The sequence below is a fragment of the Rhinolophus sinicus genome, chromosome X (assembly GCF_036562045.2).
Source record: "Rhinolophus sinicus isolate RSC01 chromosome X, ASM3656204v1, whole genome shotgun sequence".
NCBI lineage: Eukaryota > Metazoa > Chordata > Mammalia > Chiroptera > Rhinolophidae > Rhinolophus > Rhinolophus sinicus.
In genome coordinates, this window is record NC_133768.1 from 9,251,817 (window position 1) to 9,273,194 (window position 21,378).

Sequence of the window (21,378 nt, forward strand, 5' to 3'; positions counted from 1 at the left end):
TTTTTTGTAATGCAGCCATGCCCATTTTTCTTTAACGTATTGCCTACAGAAAAATTTGAGTAATTAGGACAGAAACTGTATGACACACAAAGCTGAAGACATTCTCTAGTTGGCCCTTCATAGAAAGTATTTGCTGAACTCTTAACTACACAGATACGGAAGGTTTTATTTCCTTTCAGTGATACAGAAGAGCACATTTTAGGCCAATTTCAAGGGAACAGTGGAGGGAAAAGGCTGGAGGTCATGGTAAGTGAGGGGTTAATTAATGATGGATGATTCTCAAGGAAATGGGATCCCAAAGCTGCCAGAAGGATCAGCTTTCAAGGTGTTGGGATTTGCTCTGAGTCACTTTACAGACATAAGAGAAGATAGAATGAATTTATCTACCAGAACTTTGAATTGAGAACAAGGAATGTTGAAAGAATTCTTGGCCAAAGTTTCAGATCTTTTTCTTTTTGTAATGTAAAATACCCAGGAAGTTGAAAAATCCAAACTCTTTGAAAGAGTAAGGCTTTGTGACTTCCCTCCCCCATTTATTTCATGTTTATAACCAACTCCTTTTAATTTCCTGAGAAGTGGATAGTTTCATTTTTGTTTTATAAATCTAGTTCCTGACTTAAGCTTTCCATTATTTTTAATTTCTTCTCAATGGATCTGATTCCCTCATCCCCCATGAATTTTTCAAAATTCCTCAATCTTTAAGAGTTAAAATGGAGCTTCTCCAAAATCGAATGTAATATGTGTATCACGATGTAATGTACGCAATGTAAATGTATTAAACTACATAGTGGAAATCAGGCCCAAGGAATGAAAGGTGGCTGTAAGTATTGTATGTGGAAGTGATGTTAAACCTGCTCTAGGGTTCAAATTTGGCAAATATTTCTGGAATTCAGGGCAAAAGACATTAACACCTAACTCTCAGTATCGGAAAGCTGAAAGGGTTTATTAAATCAACTAATTTACTGATTGCCTTCTATCAATTAGGCATGGATAAATGTGTAAATCTATGACACTAAATAGTTTAGAGTGAAGAGGGAGGAAATAACTGAATCAATTCCACTACAGATAATAAGGGCATGATAGAAAAGAACTCAGGAGTCCTTGGAAATACAAAAGATGGGCATGTTAGCCAGCTTTGAGTTATCAAGTAGGCTCCCTGGAGAGAGTGGACTTAAACTGTCTTACAGCTGTGGTTTGCAAAGTTTAGGGTACCTATGTGTCACCTGGAGATCTTGTCAAACATTTGCATTTCCAGACTCCTCCTCCCAGAGCTTCTAAATGAGTTTGAGGAGTGAGGCTGAGGATTCTGTGCAGTAGCCTGGTGGGCTGTGGACCCTGCACTGAGCAATGGGGCTGTAAAGGATACACAGAAATTATCCAGCGGCGTTCGAAATAATATCCCATTGAGATGTTCAGAACATAAAAATCTTAATTTCAAATGAGCCTATAGTTGCATTGGGAAAATCTGAGGTTATGAACATCTAGTGCTTATGGTTTATGTATGTTTTTATGACTTTTTCAAAAACTTGGTAATAGACTTGTTAGACCTGTGCTGCTCTCTCTCCTGAGTGTGGTGGTAGTCCACTAAAGAGACAAGTGACTGAGGACAGCGTGATTAAAGAGGGACTCTAATTAGTGACACAGCTAACACTGCAAAAGCGGAGGCATCTGCTACCGTTGCTAAATATAATTGCTAGAGAAAAGTTTATAAATATTCATTTAAATGTATTTCTCAAAGCCTCATGTTTGGAACCACAGCTGCTGGGTTGCCTAAAGAAACACAAATGCACCACAATTAGTGCATTCTTAAAGGAAGACAAAATGCTTTATCTTTAATGTTGCAAGCATTTTAGTAAATACCGTGGATCAGCGATTTCTATAGCTAGCATTTGGCATGTCATATTTATTAGACAGTGTTACTACTTATATTTGAGATAATCTGTAGTTTCTCTGATTATGGCTTTCTCAATTTATCAGTTATAAATTTAACTTGTGTCGAGTGACTAATATACTATTTAATGTTTTGTGTAATTAAGTCTTGAGTTTGCTTGCCAAAAATTTTGGCTAAAGACTTAAAATGAATTTCGTTTTCAAACAAATCTAGAAAACCTATTTCATTTTAATATTTCAAACAAAGGGATATTTTTTGTGGGGGATGGTTTTTGGTTTTAATCTTCCATTTAGTTGTGTTGAGAGGTGTGCCGTAATAATTATTCATTAACCACGTGTGCCACTATGTCTCAGAATGTAAGTTTTACATGACATGAGAGCCTTCATAAGGAAATGAAGACCCAAAGAAACAGTTAAAACTGAGTGTTTTTATGCCAGGTTTGAGGAAGAGTGAAAAGGTGGGGAAACTTGTGGTAGAAAAAAAAGAGCATGAGCTAAGGTTGGTAAATTGGGCGAAACTTAGCAAGGCCTCTTTGTTCAGCTTTCTCTCTGTGTCCCTCTGTCTTTGGAGAGCAGGGCGTTCCTTTCCTTGGGTGTGGAGAGGGCCTCTCTCACTTGAGGGTCTTATGACCTGCCTCTGGGGAGAAGGAGAAGGTCAGAGAGTCCTTCCTGTACCTGCCATTTCTCAAATTCCTTCAGCTTAAAATATCTACTATGCCAAGGCGCCATATTTTTGGCAGCATTTTCTGAATCATGTCAGTATCATCTCATATATTGAATTTGGTGGATTTGTGGAACAGAACATAGCAAATACCAATAGGCAGTGACTGGTCTGGGAAAATCAGCTGGGGATGTTTAGGGAATATTTAGGTGTATGAGAATAAGGTGGGCAAAGCATGGGTTAAAAATATGCAGATTCTCAAGAGTAAAGCAGGCAAGATACTTCACTGGCGTCCTTACCAGAGGCTAGAGCAAGGCAAAGGCAGATTTCACAATAGACAGACTAAAATGAGAACTAGACACCAAGAATCAAAATGTTGTCATGTGAGCTTGATACGGATACAAGACTTGGCCATAGATTTGTGCCTGTGGAGTGGTGCTCAACCAGGGGACATTTTGTCCCTCAGGGAACATTTGGCAGCGTCTGGAGACAGTTTTGGTTGTCACTAAATCAGGAGGAGTGGGAGATGCAACTGACACCTAATGGGTAGAGCCCAGGAATGCTGGTAACAGCAACGTAGAACACACAAGATGACCCTACAACCAAGAATGATACTATCTGGCCCAAAATTTCAATTATGCTGAAGGTGAGAAACAGGAGACAAAGGTGGTTATTCAAAGTCAGCAGAGACCTCATATGGCTTGTTAGGTTTAGTAAACTGGATGAATTGTTACAATTTGTGTTCATTTCCAGATTTCTTAAAGAGCAACATCTGTGGTGGTAATTGCATGATCTAAATTCTGGAAAGAAAGATAAAATTAAAAATATTCTCAGCCACTGTGTGTTTGAAGGTGATATAGCCATAATTAATAGCTTTTGTTAAACTCAGTGGAAAACTTTATTATTTATTTTTTATCAAACATAAGGACTTTTATTGATGCTTTTGGCATTTCCCTTTTTTTTCCATCATTATTTTGGATCAACTTCTGAAATGTATTCCCTCACAAAATTACACAGATAAACCTTTGTGTGGTGTGCCTGCTTTCAGTATTATGAAAAGTGCTACAAAAATCTTCTAGGGTTCTATGCCCTTCTCTCTTACATTACAAGGTTTGGTTGAAAGCCAGTCCTCCGAGTGCTAGAATGCACTGTTCACACCGTCTGGTTTGGAAGTAAAAGTCTTTTATCATTATGGGGATCATCATTGAAAATGGCATGCACAGTTTAGCATTTTTTAATGTTACCAAAATCGTTAAAATTTATATTCACTGAAGAATGTTTAGTTCTGATTTAATGAACTTCCTATTGCCATTTTAAGATCTGAATATAGAAGCCATTTGAATTTTAAGGTTTTTGGTGATTGCATATATTGGATTTCAAGTAAACGTTGTGGGGGTGGGGGAAATTTCCTTCTTCCCTCCTTTGGCTCTTTTTGCTGCTTGAATAATTAAAATCACATAAGAAAGATTAACAGGAGACAATAATACATACCTGTGGGGAATCCACACCAACACAAGAGATTCCAAAGACAGTTAGGCCAAATGAGGTATGTATGTCATTCTAGACTAAGGAGGAGAAGGTAGAGTCCTGGAACTTCAAAAGGAAGTAAGGCAATTCACAGGAGGATGAAAAGAGTTAATGTTTGTAAATATATTTGCTGGGCCATAGCGAAAGGATGGGTCACAGAGAGGACTTTGGTCAGAGGGCCTTGCTAGGTTCCTCCTTGTCTGTCACATCTAGTTCATATTATTCTATAAATATCTATGATGATAACTTCCTTCCTGGAGCAGGTCCTCTGTCTCAGTTCTTTTAGGCAGTTAGGGGGAAGGTCAATGGTTCTTCCTGAGTCTTTTGTTTGCTGAAAATAATCAGCCAAAGAGACATATCATTGGGTGACAAATTTTGCTCCCCTACAATGGCAAAGGTTTATGTGTTGGCTTTTCACTAACAAGAAACATTTCCTTTCTGCTGTTGTGTTGTAATAAGAACAGGGGAAAGTGTCAAAAATATTTACCTGAAATAGCAGACACCTTAAAAATTGTAATTTTGGGGGTCTCTTTTGACTGTCTTTTCTTGAAAAGTCTGAGTTGTTTGGAATGAGAATGCGGTGACTCCATTCAGTTAGCTTACCAAGTATTGATGTAGGTATCCCCAAAGCAGAAACTGTGCATAGTTAGTACAGAGGCAAAATGAGAAATGGATTACATTTCACTGCCCTGCCTGACTAATTGCAGTGGGTGCCTCAGAGTCCTAGAGGCTGAGAAGCATTCTGATTGATTCGTAATGTCTGCCACTGGCGTAGAAAGGAAGGTGTTGACTGACCACCTTATAAGGCCAAGCCTTTAACCCTGCCTTCAAGAGCAGGGGGCTCCAAAGCTGGGAGTGTAGCACGTTGATCCAGTGTAGGGCTTCATATTTACCTTTTATATTAAAAGTAAAGAACAGATATTAAACTTTTTTAGCATATAATATGTGAATTGATGTTGGAATGCTCATTTTGGTCTCTGTCCATGTGTTCATGTTTCATGTTTGATCATGTATCCAGAGGGAAATGTGAAAGTTCTATAACATGGAGGGGTTGTCAGCTGTGATCTCGCTGCCTCCCTTTTGTTGGCTTTCAGTGTTTTGTACCATGTTGTCACTGACATCCTGTAGGATGTCAGTACTATTCATCATTTAATTAAAATGTATCTTTAAATAGTAGATTGTTTACTGTACTTTGTAATGAGATGGGACTTAGCCCTAAAAATATTTTCATATCTGCAGAGGCTTGCTCCTTATCTCATGGCAAAATACTTCCAAAAATCTTATCAAAATTAAGTGTTTCCTTTTATATTACAAAAATTATTTTCATATATGACAAGAAGGTATTAATAGTATACTGTGTAGTAGATCTTTTTAAGACATAAACGTGTTTTGTCCGTTATTTCAAGATACAATGTTAAATAATGTACAAGCAATTAACTGCTTTCAAGAGAAACAGGTTTTAAAATTCTGGACCATTTTGTAAATGGATGTTTGTCAGTCTTTCCATCGTTGTAGTTTCTGAAATAAATACATTGTTGCTGAAAAACATGAGTGTTACCATATCTCAACACTTATAGATGCAAGCTTAAATCCTTGAGAACAGCATTTTCTAACCTGTTTCAAAAGCTTCCAGATTTAAGGTTTCAATGGGTTCTGAGCTCATCATGTTTTAAGAATATGAAAATTAGCACTATTTGGTTAGTTTCCTGGACAACTGATTATTGCTAGGGAAAGTGGACATTTACTGTCAGAGGTTCAACAAAAATGATTTCTTGGTTCGTGAGCATGGATTGAAAAATAACATTCATGAGTTGGAAAACTCAGCCAGTCAGCATTTGGGTCAACATGTCCCTGTCAAGATTTTCTTTCAGTCCGAGAGCTACTGATCCAAGTTTTGCAATGAACTTCATGCCAGCCCTTCAGATTGCTATATCACAGAGTATAAAACCAAGATTTTCCAAATGAATTAAGCATATTAAAACCAAGTGCTCTCTATAAAAAAATACTAACAGGGATGGTTCCACTGGAGCACATCCTATGCTATTAATAATAAAACACATAGTTAAAGATGCATTTATTTTATCCATCTGAATTTCCCATTTGTGTGTGTTTTATACTGTACATAACATATTAGGTCAGTGATACAGGTAAATAATTTAGCATAGTCTAGGTCAGCGGTCATCAAAACAGGGCTCCAGGACCCAGTCTGGCCCTGTCCCTTCCATTTCCATGTTGTCTCTGGCTGCTTTGTGCTGCAAGGGCAGACATGAGTAGTTGTGTCAGATACTGTGTGGCTGGCAAAGCCAATAGTGTTTACTACCTGGCCTTTTACAGACATGGTTTGCTGACCCTTGGTCTAGGGGAATAAGCAGCAATGGAAAAAGGATGTCCTGGCCTGTCTTTCATTCAGGTAATGTTTTTCGGGACACCTCATAATACTGGTTCTGATATGCGGCCGTGCATTGCCATAGTCTTGAGAGTTTGAAAAAATACGGATGCGTGGACCCAGCCTAGCTTTGCTGATGTAGTTGGTGTGGGTGGGGCTGGACTGCGGGACGTTTAAAAGCTCACCAGGGGAATCTCCCATGCAGCCAAGTTTGAAAACTACTGCCTATGGTGCTGGACAGTCCTGATGGGAAGTGAGTTTCTGCAGGCTGGAGATGCCCCCGAGTCGAGTTACAGGAACCGTGTGAAGTAATGCCTGAAGTGAGCTATCACTACATTAAATAAAAAGAGGACAGACTTGGGGATAGCTGTCCTTTGGCTCTCCTTCAACGTCCTGAAACTTCCTCAGGGCTGTGGCAAGAAGACATGAGATTGGGCCTGTAAAAACCCATTGATTCTCTAGACTTCGGTGAAATGTGAAACCCAATGGCTGCTATTGTTTCTGTTTCAGTGCTTTCCTTGGCTCTCTGGTGCCTATTTTACCTGAACTGAGAAAGTCCATTGGCAGTGTCTTCCATTCCAATGTCAATGGATGAGGTCTGAAGTTCTAGAAGTTTGGCCATCGTAGATTTCTTTTCCTGCATGGTTTAGGAACTAAGGATTATTTCAGTACTAATTCTATTTCTGAATGCCTGCCACATAATGTTATTTTGCAGTTCTGTGCATGGCTGTCATTGTAAACACTGTTTATAGAACCTTTATCAGCATTTGCCTCTGGAATTTATAAAGCACTTAGTATAATTTGCTGTGAAACCACTGGTGGTTTTTTTAGCTTAATAGAGTCGCACATATGGAGTATTTGGGAGATAGCAGTTTACATCCCACAAATGGCTTGCCGGTCTCCAGCACTTCTCTCTGAGCCATTTACAATGATTGATTAGTTAATTCACATAGCCAGGTACTGTTCTCATTTTACAAATGAGGGAAACGAGGCAAAGAGAGGACAGGGGACTTCTTCAAGGCCACAGAGCAAGTTAGGGGCCGTGGAGCACTGGGACTCAAGGTTCCTTGCTGCCTAGGGTGAACGTGCCCTGCCACTGCATTCCCTCATACAAGGCAGGGAGAATGCTATGTTGGTCTACGTCCTGCCTGAATGCAAAGCACCCGAGCAGATGCTCGTAGTAAAACACAGGACCACATCACTGCTCCTGCCTCGAGGAACACTTCTCCACACTTTATTATTCTATTTTCCTTGGACTGCCATAAATATCACTAGATCCATTGAGAAACAGACATTTTGCTTTTAAAAATTAAACCAGGAGTCTGGGTAGGCAGAGTCATGTACACAGCAGTCAGGAACTAATTCCATCAGTATTGTATAGGAGAAGGTGATAACCAGAAGAATGTTTTCTAAGTGGTGTGATTGAGCGTGGGGTTATGCTGCTCATTTCACTTAGAAGGCTTTTAAAAGAGGTGCTGCGGAAACTTGACTAGCCAAAAGATAAGGAAAAGAGAAATGTAGCTGACTTGATGGGGCCCAGAAAGATAAAACTTGGGAAAAAATCCTTGTTGGGAGTTTATTAAAAATTTTAATTTCTGGACTAAGTACCAACAGAGAGCCTCTTTCTGTACGATGTAATCATGTTTAATATTCATGCCAGTACCCCGTAGGGGAAGCAAGACACTCAATTATCAAACAAAATCCACTTCTCTCTGTATACTTTCTAAGGCAGCAGAATACATTTTTTAAATGATAGAAAACATTCCATAACCAGGGCTAAGCCACGTTTATTCCCCAAGAACTCCCGTTACTGAGTTTATTGTTTAATGCTTTAAATGTATGGAAACTTTGCTTGAGCTAAGAAATGTGCCCAGCAACATACTTTCTGGAGAACACTTTTTTTTTTTTTTGGTAAAAATGAGACCTTTTTGCCCACTTATAAGATGGATGAGAGCTTACATAGGAGGGGCATGTTTGGGTGAAGAAGTGGCTTGTACGGTTTGTAAATTTTAAACTGAGCAGATAGAAGTCTACAGTTACATTGATTATGATTTTACCGTTACCTGATCTCTGTCCTCGTGAGGCTAAGCGTCTCTAGATATGTGACAATGAGCAGAGTCACATATCTAGTCCAGATGTGGTCAGAGCTGTACACAAGCATTGAGCAGCTCCTGTGCAGACATGTAGCTGCTAGACTACCTTTCCACACTGGCATCAATTGAATCTGTAAGGAAAAAAACGAGCCCAAATGGATTTAGGCAGTTATTACTCATGGCACAGCATGTTTGCAATGGTGCCCTTGCCCCCCCCACCCAAGTTAGCTAACATGACGTGCAGGGGGCCTGGAAAAATGCTGGGCACACAGTGGGTTTGTGTCCTAACTGGAAAACGCGGAGTTGAGGAAACTCCCAATTATGAAGAATCTGCTAGCAAACCTGCCCATCCTCCCCTCTGAGAGAGAGCCTCTCTCTTTATCAGCCTGGAGTGAATGTAAGCAGATCTTCTCTGCGGAGGGAGGGAGACTTTCCCATCCTTTAATGTCTCAGAGCGCAGGCGAGATAAGCTCTCCCTTTACCCTCCTGCTCAGGAAATAAATCTGTGGGCCAGGGCTGCACTATGTAGCTGGAGGGCTGTTTGCTGTCCGAACATCCTTGGACCAAGCTCTCAGTGCCCTTGACTCAGAAGACATGGAAAAACCTGAATTATCTCCCAACAGCAAAATGAGGTGATGTAAGGTGACTGAAGGGTGTCAGAGGAACGGGGGCTGACCTGAGAGCTGATACATGTAGCCAGAACAAACTGTAGGCGTAACTCAGGACCACTCAAGAGAGGGCAATGTGAGCTGGGCGATGAACTTGGCATGCTCAGGGGACTTCAAGAAGAGCAGCCTGGTATGAGCTTTGTGGGCAAGCAGGAAAATGGCGGGGCAAGTCTGGGAGGTGTGGGAATCATGTCATTTAGGGCCTGTGGGCTGTGGTTCGAGTGAGGAGTCCCTCAGAGGTTTAATGGAAACCTGTAAGGGATCTTCTGTATTTTCCAATGACAGCTTCAAACCATACAGTGCGTAAATCAATCAATTTAGCTAGTCACAAGTGGATTTTTTTTTACTATTTTTTAAATTAATTTCAGGTGTACAAAACAATGTAATCAAGTGGAAGTTTTAAATAATGAAATAGAATAGGACATAAAATACCAGAGTGGCATATACGAAGTCTGACAATCAAGTTCATGAGCTTGTTGCAACCATGTTGCTAATCTTTTTTGATATCAGAGGGATTATTCATTATGAATTTGTATCAACTGGACAAACATTAACCAAGTTTGCTATTTGGAAGTACTGAAAAGGCTTCATGCAAAAGTTAGACAACCTGAACTTTTCGCCAACAATTCATGGCTCTTGCATCACGACAATGCACCAGCTCACACGGCACTGTCTGTGAGGGAGTTTTTAGCCAGGGACAAATAACTGTATTAGAACACCCTCCCTACTCACCTGATCTGACCCCCAGTGACTTCTTCCTTTACCCAAAGATAAATTAACTATTGAAAGGAAGATATTTTGATGACATTCAGGACACCAAGGGTAATATGACGGCAGCTCTGATGGCCATTCCAGAAAAAGAGTTCCAAAATTGCTATGAAGGGTGGACTAGGCACTGGTGTCAGTGCATAGCTTCCCAAGGGGAGTCCTTCAAAGGTGACCGTAGTGATATTCAGCAATGAGGTATGTAGCACTTTTTCTAGGATAAGTTCGCGAACTTAATTGTCATGCCTCGTATGTAGTGGAGTATTGTCTCATGACACTTTTGTTTGTTTTCATATTTTGAATATTAAATTGCACATTTTTCCTATATTGGCATCTCTTCTAGAGTCAAGGTGGGACTCAAGATCAATGGCATCTAAGATTTGATTAAATATAATATAAATGTTTCATATATGCATGTGTGAAGTGGGTTACTATGTAATATTCATTTCTGCCCTTGGGTCACAGTCAGTATCTCACCTCCAGAGCCCTACTTAATGGTAGCATGCTTGGGACAGGCTGGAGGAGGTAGAATACCATGTAGAAATTGGATGAACCCCATTCTGAGTGGGGTGATTCACAAGAGGTAGAAGTAGCTTCGGGCTCTAGAAGCAAATATAGTTGTTACTTCAGCCTACTGTGTCAGACAACTGTGATCAAAGCAGCTGACTCAGGCACTGACAACCAAATATGACAGGATGGAGGGGGTGCCCAGTGCACAGAGGGAGCCACGAGCTTGCAAGGCTTTGGGCTCCTCGTAGCACTGTGCCCTCATTGGGCAACTCAGCCGTTAGAGGCTCATGAGTCCTAGGAAGATTACTAAGACAAGGTATGTGGTAGAAAGAACCAGGCCTGGGCCCCCTTCTAAAGCATAGGGCAGCCAGGTTGTGACACTAGGGAGCTGGCTTAGGGAGGAAGGTGCTACTCTTTACCACTTCTGTGACCACTTCTTATCCACACGCAACATGTGCCTTGTTCACTCTGCCTCTTTGCATGTAGTCTTTTTTCTTAAATGTATTTGCAATTACGGTGGTCATTCAGTATTACTTTATGTTACTTTCAGGTGTACTGCATAGTGGTTAGACATTTATATAATTTATGATGTGGTACCCCCTGTATGTGGCCATCAACAGTAAATCAACAAACAACAAGTGTCAGTGAGGATGTGGAGAAAAGGGAACCATCGTGCCCTTTTGGTGGGATTGTAAATTGGTGCAGCCACTATGGAAATCAGTATAGAGGTACCTCAAAAAATTAAAGATAGAACTATTTTCACATGCAGTCTTAATTGCCTTTACAGAGGGGTTACTTATGGGGATTATGCTCAGGGGAAGATCCCACTTGACTCAGCTTTGGGAGTCTAAGGTTTGGGGAATGACCCTCTGGAACTAAATGGAAGCCAAGCCAAGGCCCCTGTGGCCACAAGGGCAACTGGAGGCCCACAGTGTTTGGCTGGGCTTGTGTTCAGTTCTTTTATGAGCAAGGTTGAGCCTCTGTGGGAAATCAGTTGCTTTAAGGAAGAGGAGAGATGGATGCCTTGCCTGGAATCCTAGTGTGACTTCCATCTTCTCATCTCTTGAGAGGATGGAAGTAAAGGTGTTTGTGCAAAAATGACCACGGGTGGGTTGAGCCAACAAATATAAGGATGACATAAGAATCGACTTGTGTTGCCTTAAAAGTAAAGCCCTGTGCTTCTGTCCCTTTCCAAGCCCTCTCTTGCAAAACTCTATCTTTTCTCCAACATAGACAGGAGGTGGGAACAGAGAACTGTCTCTTCAGTACGTGGCTAGGTGGCAGCCCACTTTCCCTAACTTCAACTTTGCAGCCTGACTATGTGTAGTTCAAGTTGTGTAACCTTTTTCAAAGGGAGTGAATTTAGTCATCACATATTTTCCAATAAGTACTCCTAAATATGCTGTTTTCTAATTGTCAGATTATGACTACAATTAATTAAATGACAAAAGGATGCCCCGGATCAAAACAATTAACAAGTGACGATTTGTTCGTCACCTAATTTTTGGTTCAAACTGTAGCTTCTGCCCTTGAGTGTGGACTTTATAACATCAAAAGGCACTTTTTGGATTTTGACAAAGTGACACATTTTGCTTATGTTTATTAATTGTTCTCAAAGATAATGGTTAGGATTTTTAAGCATAATTTTAAGTAGTCATGGGGATGTAGGGTATAGCATAAGGAAAAGAGTCAATAATATTATAATAACTATGTACGGTGTCAGATGCGTACTAGATTTATCGGGGTGATAGATGGGAGGGCATTGGGTGCAGGGTGAAAAGGTGAAGGGATTAAGAAATGCAAATCAGTACGTATAAAATAGTGAGAGGGATGTAAAGTAAAGCATAGGGAATAATATGGTAATAACTATGTAGAGGACCAGATGGGGTACTAGACTAGTCAAGGGGATCACTTCTTAAATTATGTAAATGTCTTAAATTATATAAATTATATAAATGTCTAACCACTATGCTGTACACCTGAAATTAATATAAAATAATATTGAATGTCAATTGTAATTGAAAAATTTTAACGGGGTGGGGAAAGTAAAGGGGAATAAAAGGTTCAAATTTCCAGGTATGAAACAAATAAGTCATGGGATGTAATATACAGCATAGGGAATATAGTCAATAATATTGTACAGCATGGTACAGTATCAGATGGTTGCTGGACTTATCATGGTGATCACTTCTTTAGGTCTATGAATGTTGAGTAACTATAGTGTACCCCTGAAACTAATATAATATTGTATGTTAGCTATGATTTAATAAAAATTTTTAAAAAATTAATGCATTAAGAGGAGAAACTGCTATATTAATGCATTATGAAACAGAAACTGCCAGTTAAGTAGAAAGCAGTTTGAAGATAAACGGTACAGTGAGATTTGGCTTATCTATAAATTGAGTGTTTTATGTTCTCAATTATTACGTTCCAAGATTATTTTACTTCTCTTCTTACTGGTATGAGACTATTTTCATAAATATCTTGATACATACAAATTAATTACCTTCTCTTTAATCAATATATTTAGAGAGCGATTGCTATTACTAACAAATTTCCTAATTAAGTAGGATAAGGGGTATAGTTTTCTCTTTCACAATAGACTTTTATGGAGCACAAGCTGTTGTTTTATGGTCTTTTAATATTTGACAAGAAAAGTTCTCCAGATTCAGTAAAATTCTGTGAGGACAGAAAACAGTTTTGTTTGATGCTTTGTCAAAGCTGTAAGCTCTTTAATGTAATCTCCATTGGGTTTGCTTTTATTTCTATGATGCTATCCTCACCCAAAACACAAATAAAAGTATGCCAGAGAAGGAAAGTATTTTAAATGAATCCAATCTGTTTCACTTTTCTTATTATGGAAAAATATTATTTGTTGTGTAATATTTTGTAACTGTTTCATATACTATTTTGTATTATTTTGCATTGAACTTGTGTGACATATCTTTTTGAAAAATGTGATAAAATGAATACTGAAGACATATAGTCTAAATTTTCTAATTCTTGGGGATTGAAACCTGTCTAAGCTGATTAACTCAATTTCACTTAGATGCAGTTTTACTTTCAAAGGGAATACTAACAGACCATGCAGCACACAAAACCAAAAATATTTCCTCTCTGGCCTTTTACAGAAATTGTAATCCAGATGCATCATTAGAATTATTCGGGTACTTATTGGATTCATGGAAAGTAGTCCTTAATATGGAAAGTTTGGCATCTCTGCACCGGGACTGTAGCACATACTTTAGGCTTGGTGGCTGTGTCAAGGCTTCTGTCATGACTGCTATGTTCTGCTTTGTAGCGCACAGATAAAAGACAAACAAATGAATGTGGCTGTGTTCTTATAAAACTTTATTTACAAAGCCTTCACCTGCCTTTGGCCTAGCAATAGTTTGCCAAACTTTTCAAACTCTTGTTACCCAAAGAAGAATGCACACAGTGGGAAAGTCAGTATCCACTGGGGCTCCTTAGAAATGCAGCACAGCAGGCGCTGCCTTACACCCACTAAATCTGAATCTATGGTTTAAGAAGATTCCTAGGAGATTCATATGCTGCTTCAAGTTACGTTGCTCCTAAGGAAGCTCTGTGAAATGAATAGGTATTTTGACTGGCTTAACTCTAGGCTGGGTGATAGGCAGTAAGCTGTTTCACTGTGGACTTCTAAAGGGTAGTGTTACTGGAACCCCAATGTTCTTCCTGGAGTCTACCTGCCTGTGTGCACTGGTCCAAAGGAATGCATGAGCAGTAGTTTGCAGTATAGGAAGAAAAAATAGCTTGATGTTGAATTGCCAGTTTGGAGATGGAGAGTTTATGGGCTAAAAAAGAACAACAACAACTCCCCAATGGCATATAGGTTACAGATTATATAGGGCAAAATTGCAAGATACTGTGGGTCGGGGGTTCGGGGTCATGCTGGAAGCTGATTTGTGGGAGGTGAAGTAAGGGTAACAAATCATTTCTTCAGGTCTTGAGGACAGCTGTCAGGTCTTCTCGGGCATCCCTATGTCTGGTCTCATGGGAAAGTAGCCAGGGGGTCATTCCACCTTAGGGCTCAGGAGCTGAAACATAAGTTAGGTCAAAATGTTACCTTTAGCTGCCAGAGGATTGGACTATGTGACCATTAGTCAGGTCTGGCTACTGTCTCCTGCTGTCTGGAGGTTGCTGATTATCCGGGGGAAAGGCTGGGTCTCTGAGGGGTGGAGAGAGAGATGATTTCTAGAGTTAGGATTTAAAGCTAAATTTAATCAAAGGTATAAGGACCCTCAGTTTCACTAGAATGTGGAGATCTTTACCTGGAACATCAATAACCCTCGCTTCCTGCTTAGATCTTCTTAGGTGGTTCTATTTCTTTAGGGAAGAATCTCCCAATTGATGGCCCTGGGAAATATTGGCTATGGGTACTTCTGAATGAGGGACTGGGTAGGGTGAATTATTTCGTATATACATGTTGCCTTGAAGGATGTTTGGTCCTGTTTAAAATGTCCACAGAGACATTTAGTCCACGCTGAAAGGTCCTCGACCTTTGGTCCTGTCCCAAAACGTTTATGGACATATTTGGTCCATGATTCATTACCGAATACAAACATTAAAACTCATTCAACTTGTATGGGTGTCATTTTCTTGTAATTCGTGAGGAATCTTCAATTTCATGTTTATTCTTGTTGTTTCTCATCCTGAAGTTCAGCAGTGTTACTCTGAATTTGATGAGCAATTTCTACTGAGTATATATTGACCCGATTATTGCCTTGATTTTCGTTCTATCTGTAAATGGTTTCGGTGATTTGGATTTGATTCTTTTGGTATCATCATGAGGTTGGTGGCCATATTTGACGAGAACCATGAAGAACCTCAGTGAGGACCCTTCTGTGTGGACCAAATATTAAAGACTTTTCAACGTGGACCAAATCTCTTCCTGGACATTTTGTACACGACCAAATGTCCACTAATCAACTATTTTACTTTCCTTCTATTTTCTGTCTAGGCTTTGTGACACCCAATTTTGTGTCTGGCGTTTCTGAGTCCCAAATTTTGTCTTTTTTCCAGTTAAATCAATTTTCCCCTCCATTGTAGATCTCTCTGAGTGTAGCCCAGCTTCCCAGCATCTGTGGTATAACAGGGTTTCTCAGTGTAAGCATTATTGGCCCTGGGGACCAGGCCATTCTGTCCTGTGGATTGTAAGGTGTTTAGCAGCATCCCTGGCCTCTCCTCATTCAATGCCAGTATTTCCCCCATTGCTATCCCCCTGCAGTTGTGATGGCCAAAAATGTCTCCAGACTTGCTCAATGTGCCCTGGGGGACAATTTTCCTGGTCTGAGAACCACAGAGCTACAAGGATGCTGAGAAATCAATGCCTTCCCGATTTATCTCAGGGTAGCTAAAGGGCCAGGACATTGTCCTTCAGCTTTGAGCATTCTGTCTGTCCATGCAGTGAGGCATAATAATGGTATTTTCCATGTGAGACATGAAATGAAAAGTTTGGGAAGCACGGTAAAATCCACAACGTCCCTGCTATGAGCTCTCGCCCTCCATCATCTCTTCACCCTCCCAACACTTGTTACCCTCTCTCAGCTGCTGATCCATCCTTTTTCATATTCTCTCTGTTAGTATCAGTTCTTCTTCCCTTTTTTTATTTTTTATGTTCACTTTAAATACTCTCAAGTGGGAGAAGAGATAAAAATGTACTGTCTGTTTGGCATTTGGAACTGAAATCTTCATCACAACATCCTCTAAAGTAACGTACTGGGGACTGAGAAACAAATTGACTTTTATAGTTTCAACGTCTTCTTTCAAATTAGAATGGTGCCATTACTGTACTTTGCCATGTATAATGCGCTCCCGTGTATAATGCACACCCACGTTTTTGGCCCAAACTTTCAGGGAAAATCTTTTGTTTTAATTTTTGAATTCAAAGTTTTATTTACTTACATTTAGGTACTTGTTTTTTATATTGTAAAAGAATTTTAGCATTTATTTTTTAATATATGATGGTACAAGAAATTTTATGTAACAAATAATTACAAAACACAAGAACAGATACAAGGTACAAGAAATTTTATGTACTGCTAAGAAATTTACGATATGTATGCTTCATAGAAGGCCAAGAACTCTTCGTCGTTGCAAGTTCATTGTAAGTTCAACCAAACCGATTATCATATTCCAGGGTATTATTTTGCATTCTGATATAGTTATTGATCTCTAGAGTTGTACTTTTGACTCATAAGCATAAATAAAAGAATTGGAAACATTTATATAGGTACAGAATTAGTATTACCCATGTGTAATGCACATCTTTATTTTTCCCTCACATATTTGGGCAAAAAAGTGTGCATTATACACAGCAAAATACGGTACTTAGTTTTCATAATGTCCATGGCATATTTTAAGGAATCATCACCAAATGATTTAATTTCTGTAGCTGGTTCCCTTGACTTGCTCATCACAAGTCAGGCTGGCAATATGACTGCCCTCCATGAGGAAAAGTGCTGGCATTTGCTCAGTTTTGTATGAGTAATCATGGCCCTCAAAAATCTTCCCCATCTGATCAAACCTAACTTATTTACTCCTGTAAAGAAATCACTTTACATTATTCAGTGATTAAAATATTAAGTTTTCAAATATTGAACTTTTCCATTAGGTTATTTCTTGAACTTGTGGTATGTAAATTCGGAGTTGATTCAATTGACTGGAATAACAGTTGCCAGCGGGAGTAAGTATGGGTCAGCCAAGGAACAGACTCTGTAATCTGTCTCCTGAGATAAAGGTACCGCATGGCAGATCTGATGTACAGTTTCATTTGGTATTTCCTCATTTTCCAAAGAGAAAAGCAAGATGATAGATCAGTGTTCCTGCCAGTACATACCATGTCTTTGTGAATAGAAGAGGTTGATTAAAACATGGGTTCTGTTTCTCCAACTTTGCCTTGGCTCATATTTGATGTACTGTGACTTTTCAGTTCCTTCCATCAATCGGTGGAGTCTATTAGTCTGTTTCTCCTCTCTTCTCCCAAAGGGGGGCCTTGTGCCTTGCTTTGGCCAATGGAATGCAGGTGCAATGATGATGCACTTGCTCTGAGCCTAGTCCTTTAGATGCCCTACTCACTTCTGCTCTGTCTCGGAACACTGTCCAGCTCCCATGAGAACAAGCCAAGGCTAGACTGCTGGCAGGTGATAGACCACATGGCTTAGACAAGAGCTGTCCCAGCTGAGGCCATGTTAGACCACCAGTCCTGGCCAACCCAATATTTGACTGTACATGCTTGGCTGAGCCCAGTCTAGAGGAACTGCCCAGCTGAGCCCAGTCCAGTCGCCACTAGCAGAGTTGAGAGCTAAGTCAAGCGATATATATGCATTCGTTGTGGTATGATTTGTTATACAGCAAATCAAACAAAAACGGTGAGAATTGGAAAAAGATACCCGTTTGGGTGTATAAGTCAGGTAATGGTACCCTTTTTCTGGCACAGATCTTTCCAGAGCACACACCATTACTCCCTTCCTTAGGTTTCCTTATTCAAGGCTATAGCCTTCACAGTTGGAAGTGATAGCCATAAAAACTAGGTTGCAGCATTCCACTGGAGGCACAGCCATCTAGAATCTGTGTGATCTCCAGCAGAGAAACTCAGCTCTAAAAGCCTCTGTATTGTTTCCCTACATTTGGATCTCTGAACGTACTCATGGACTACCCGGATATACTCACACGAGGCTTTTGTTCAAAGGCAAAGGATATGGTGTGGCAGCAGAAGGCAAATGTGGGCAAGCATTGAGTCAGAGAGACATTCGAACAATCCAAACTCTCCAGGGTCTTTTTCTCTGAGTGCACAGGGCTGGACTGTCACTGGCTTGAATGCCAAGATCTGTGTGAGGGATCTTGGCCCGGGAAAGTTCAGAGTAGCTCTCAGTGCAGGGCACTCCTAAATCCTATTGGTCATAATCCAGCTAGGGTTGACACACCAATTAGGGCAGTTGCAAACCAGCAGTAAAGAAAGTGACCAGGGGATTTCTAACCTTAAAAAAAAAAAATAAATCCCACTGCCCTTATCTTGTCCAAATGTCAAAAAACAGACATTTCAGCATTCTGATGGGTAAAGATAGAGCTTTTCCCTATGTAGTTGTCAATCATTCAGAGTTAATTATAAACTTTTCATAGGATTGCTATGAGGATTCCATGACAATTCATGCAGAATACTTACTAAAAGTGCCTGGAACTTTGTAAACACTCAAAATACTGTTACCATTATTAAATAAATGAAGAACACTCACCTGGGGATCAGGAACTGCGTTCAAGCAGTGTGACCTTGGACATAGCACCTCAGCTTCCTCCTGGGCCTCAGTTTCCTCCTATGAAATTAGGGAAGTAATTATCAGGTTGGTCCCATCCTGTGATTATCTCATGAAAACTTTCATTTGAACCGATGCCTCAAAACCCCTATAAGAGAGCCCTTTTATTATCAATAGTTCGTGCAGTTTAGCATCTGCTAGGTGGAAAAGCTAGAAAAATGAATTTCATTTATTCCTATTTCTGAGGAGATAGTGGATAATTATGTGGATAATCCAGTAAGCAAACTTCAGAAAGCAGGTGAACTTGAGGCTTAGAAAAATCTGTTGAGAAGAGGGTTGAGAAAATTCTTGCATTGAATGTTTGGGCATCACAAAGAATAATCTATTTAAGGTCACCTTTGTGTTGGTTCCACTGTGGTCCATGAATTATTGGTGATCAGTGGGTTTTCACCAGTGGTTGGTGAACTGATGGCGACCTTAAGTTGGGATGTTACTTTCTAAACACCTATGAGTACCTAAAAGGAGAATAAAGGGGTGAGTGAAATGTTTGGTTTGCCTTAGTGCCCTTCTTAACTAAGACTTGATTTTACCTCTGAAACAATATTTATACAGAATGAAATAATCCATATATTAAAAGATTCCATTTTAATGCATATGTGTGTGTGTGCGCGTGTGTGTGCGCGTGTGTGTGTGTGTGTGTGTGTGTGTGTGTGTGTGTGTATATATATATGAAAGAAAGAAAGAAAGAAAAGCCCTGAAAAGACCTTTGGAAGTTGGCATTTTTGCATTTAACATAAAACATTTATTATGGAAAAAGTTTAAATGGTTTATGCTTGATTTTATTTTCCTGGTTTTCAAAGCAGCCAATACATAGAAACAGTTGCCTCATTAAATCTAAATCTAAGGAAATAAGTGAATTGACCCAGTATGCTCACTGAGAACACAATAAATAGATGAAATGCGAATACTTGCTGAAAAATGTGATTAAATGCAGCGTGTTTTCCAGGTCACTTTATTATTTATATTGGAATTAATTTTCATTTAGTAAACAGATACGTTGTAATTTACTTATTTTCACCCAAACTTGAATTGGAACTAATATTAAAACTTAGGATCTTGGGTTCATGGGTTAATTAAGAATCCTGAAAGTAGTTTGTTTTGTTTTGTTTTTTTCTGGCATTTGAAAAAAATAGCATTTTAAAATTGCTTAGTAACATGATTTAATATTTAAAAGTAAAAATGAAACCCACTAATAAGCCTACTGTATTGTTTATTTCTTGTTGAAGACTTCACTCTTAAAATACTGCTTCAGTAAGAAAGGTGCCCTTGCAATCTGAAAGCACCATATGGACAGAATAAATATGATCCCGATTAATCTCCCTATTTTATATGGAATGGCAATATAGCCAGGCAGTTTAAATACCTGTAACTTGTCAACCCCTTATTTGTGCTTTCCCACAGGACTAAGGCAGTGTGGTATATTTTTCTTAACTACAGATGTTTGCCATTTTAACCATAATAAATATACCCAAAGTTTTTAAAGCATTATATTACTTTACCCCATTTAAAGATAAACATCTGTTTGCTTTAAAATTGGAATAAAGTATATGAATCATAGATAAAGTGACACATTTTATGAGCCATGTGCACAAACTCTAGAAATGGGCTAATTTTCAAAAATTATTATGGACAGGCAATTATGTGCTTCAAGTTTCGCAAGAACATGATTCATTACCTAAGTGACACTGAGCATTTTTTTACATTTAGAATGTTTTTGTAAGAAGGCAGCTACTAGGGCATGTTTCATTTTTGGACTCTTGGTTATGGAGGTGTGGCCAAGATAAAAGGAAACTGAAATCCGCCTTTGTTGATGAAAAGGAATTATGCTCCTCAGCAAAGGTAGCTTTAGATGTAACAGCCGCCAAAATGAATCCTGCTTCCTTCAAGTTAACCAGAGAAAACAGATGTGCCTGAGGATGCTATAGAATCTGGGTTGTACTTTCACTTGTGAGCATTAAATCTGGGCTACCAATGAGAACCACTGTGCTTTACAATTCTGCTAAATTTGGATTTACTTTCATGACCCTGTGTGGTCTATGATGTCAAGCAGAGTGAACTTGTAAACATCACTTTTTCAACAGTAGATGAACATCGTGTTCCTCCCTTTCTATGTTTTAACAAGCTAACCAACCAAAATTAATCTGGGGAAAAGATTTCATTAAAATTGGGGAGTCTCTCTGCCATCTCACATAATTTATGTAGAAGGCATGCATGTACTTGGCTGGAAGAAACATATTCAGATATGTAACTTTTGATTGTTGTGTTTGTCTCCAAATTGTTTTAGTTTGGGGCGGAAAAGCACAGTGATGTGCACTTTCAAGACCGTCTATTGACCGGATATAGATAATGCACAGGCTTCCATAGGTCCTTAAATAACGGGTAGGCTTTTCTGATGTGTCTAAGGGACAGCCAACATCTGTGGCTCTCCATCATCCTTTCCCTTTAAAAGGTCTTCTTTGTACACTGTGCAGTCGTATACTTTTATCAGGAGATCGTGGAAAAGGGCCTCTACCACTCTTCAAATTCAAAATGTCAATGAAGTATC

General features: G+C 39.4%; 1 protein-coding gene and 1 pseudogene across 5 annotated transcripts in view; one reads left to right on the forward strand and one right to left on the reverse strand.

The window, feature by feature from the left end:
- The window catches only part of LOC109454994 (nuclear autoantigenic sperm protein), a 74,537-nt pseudogene extending 67,451 nt beyond the window's left edge, over positions 1–7,086 (reverse strand).
- Positions 1–21,378, forward strand: part of FRMPD4 (FERM and PDZ domain containing 4) — a 768,746-nt gene that overhangs the window by 411,391 nt on the left and 335,977 nt on the right. The gene's annotated exons all lie outside the window — the stretch shown is intronic.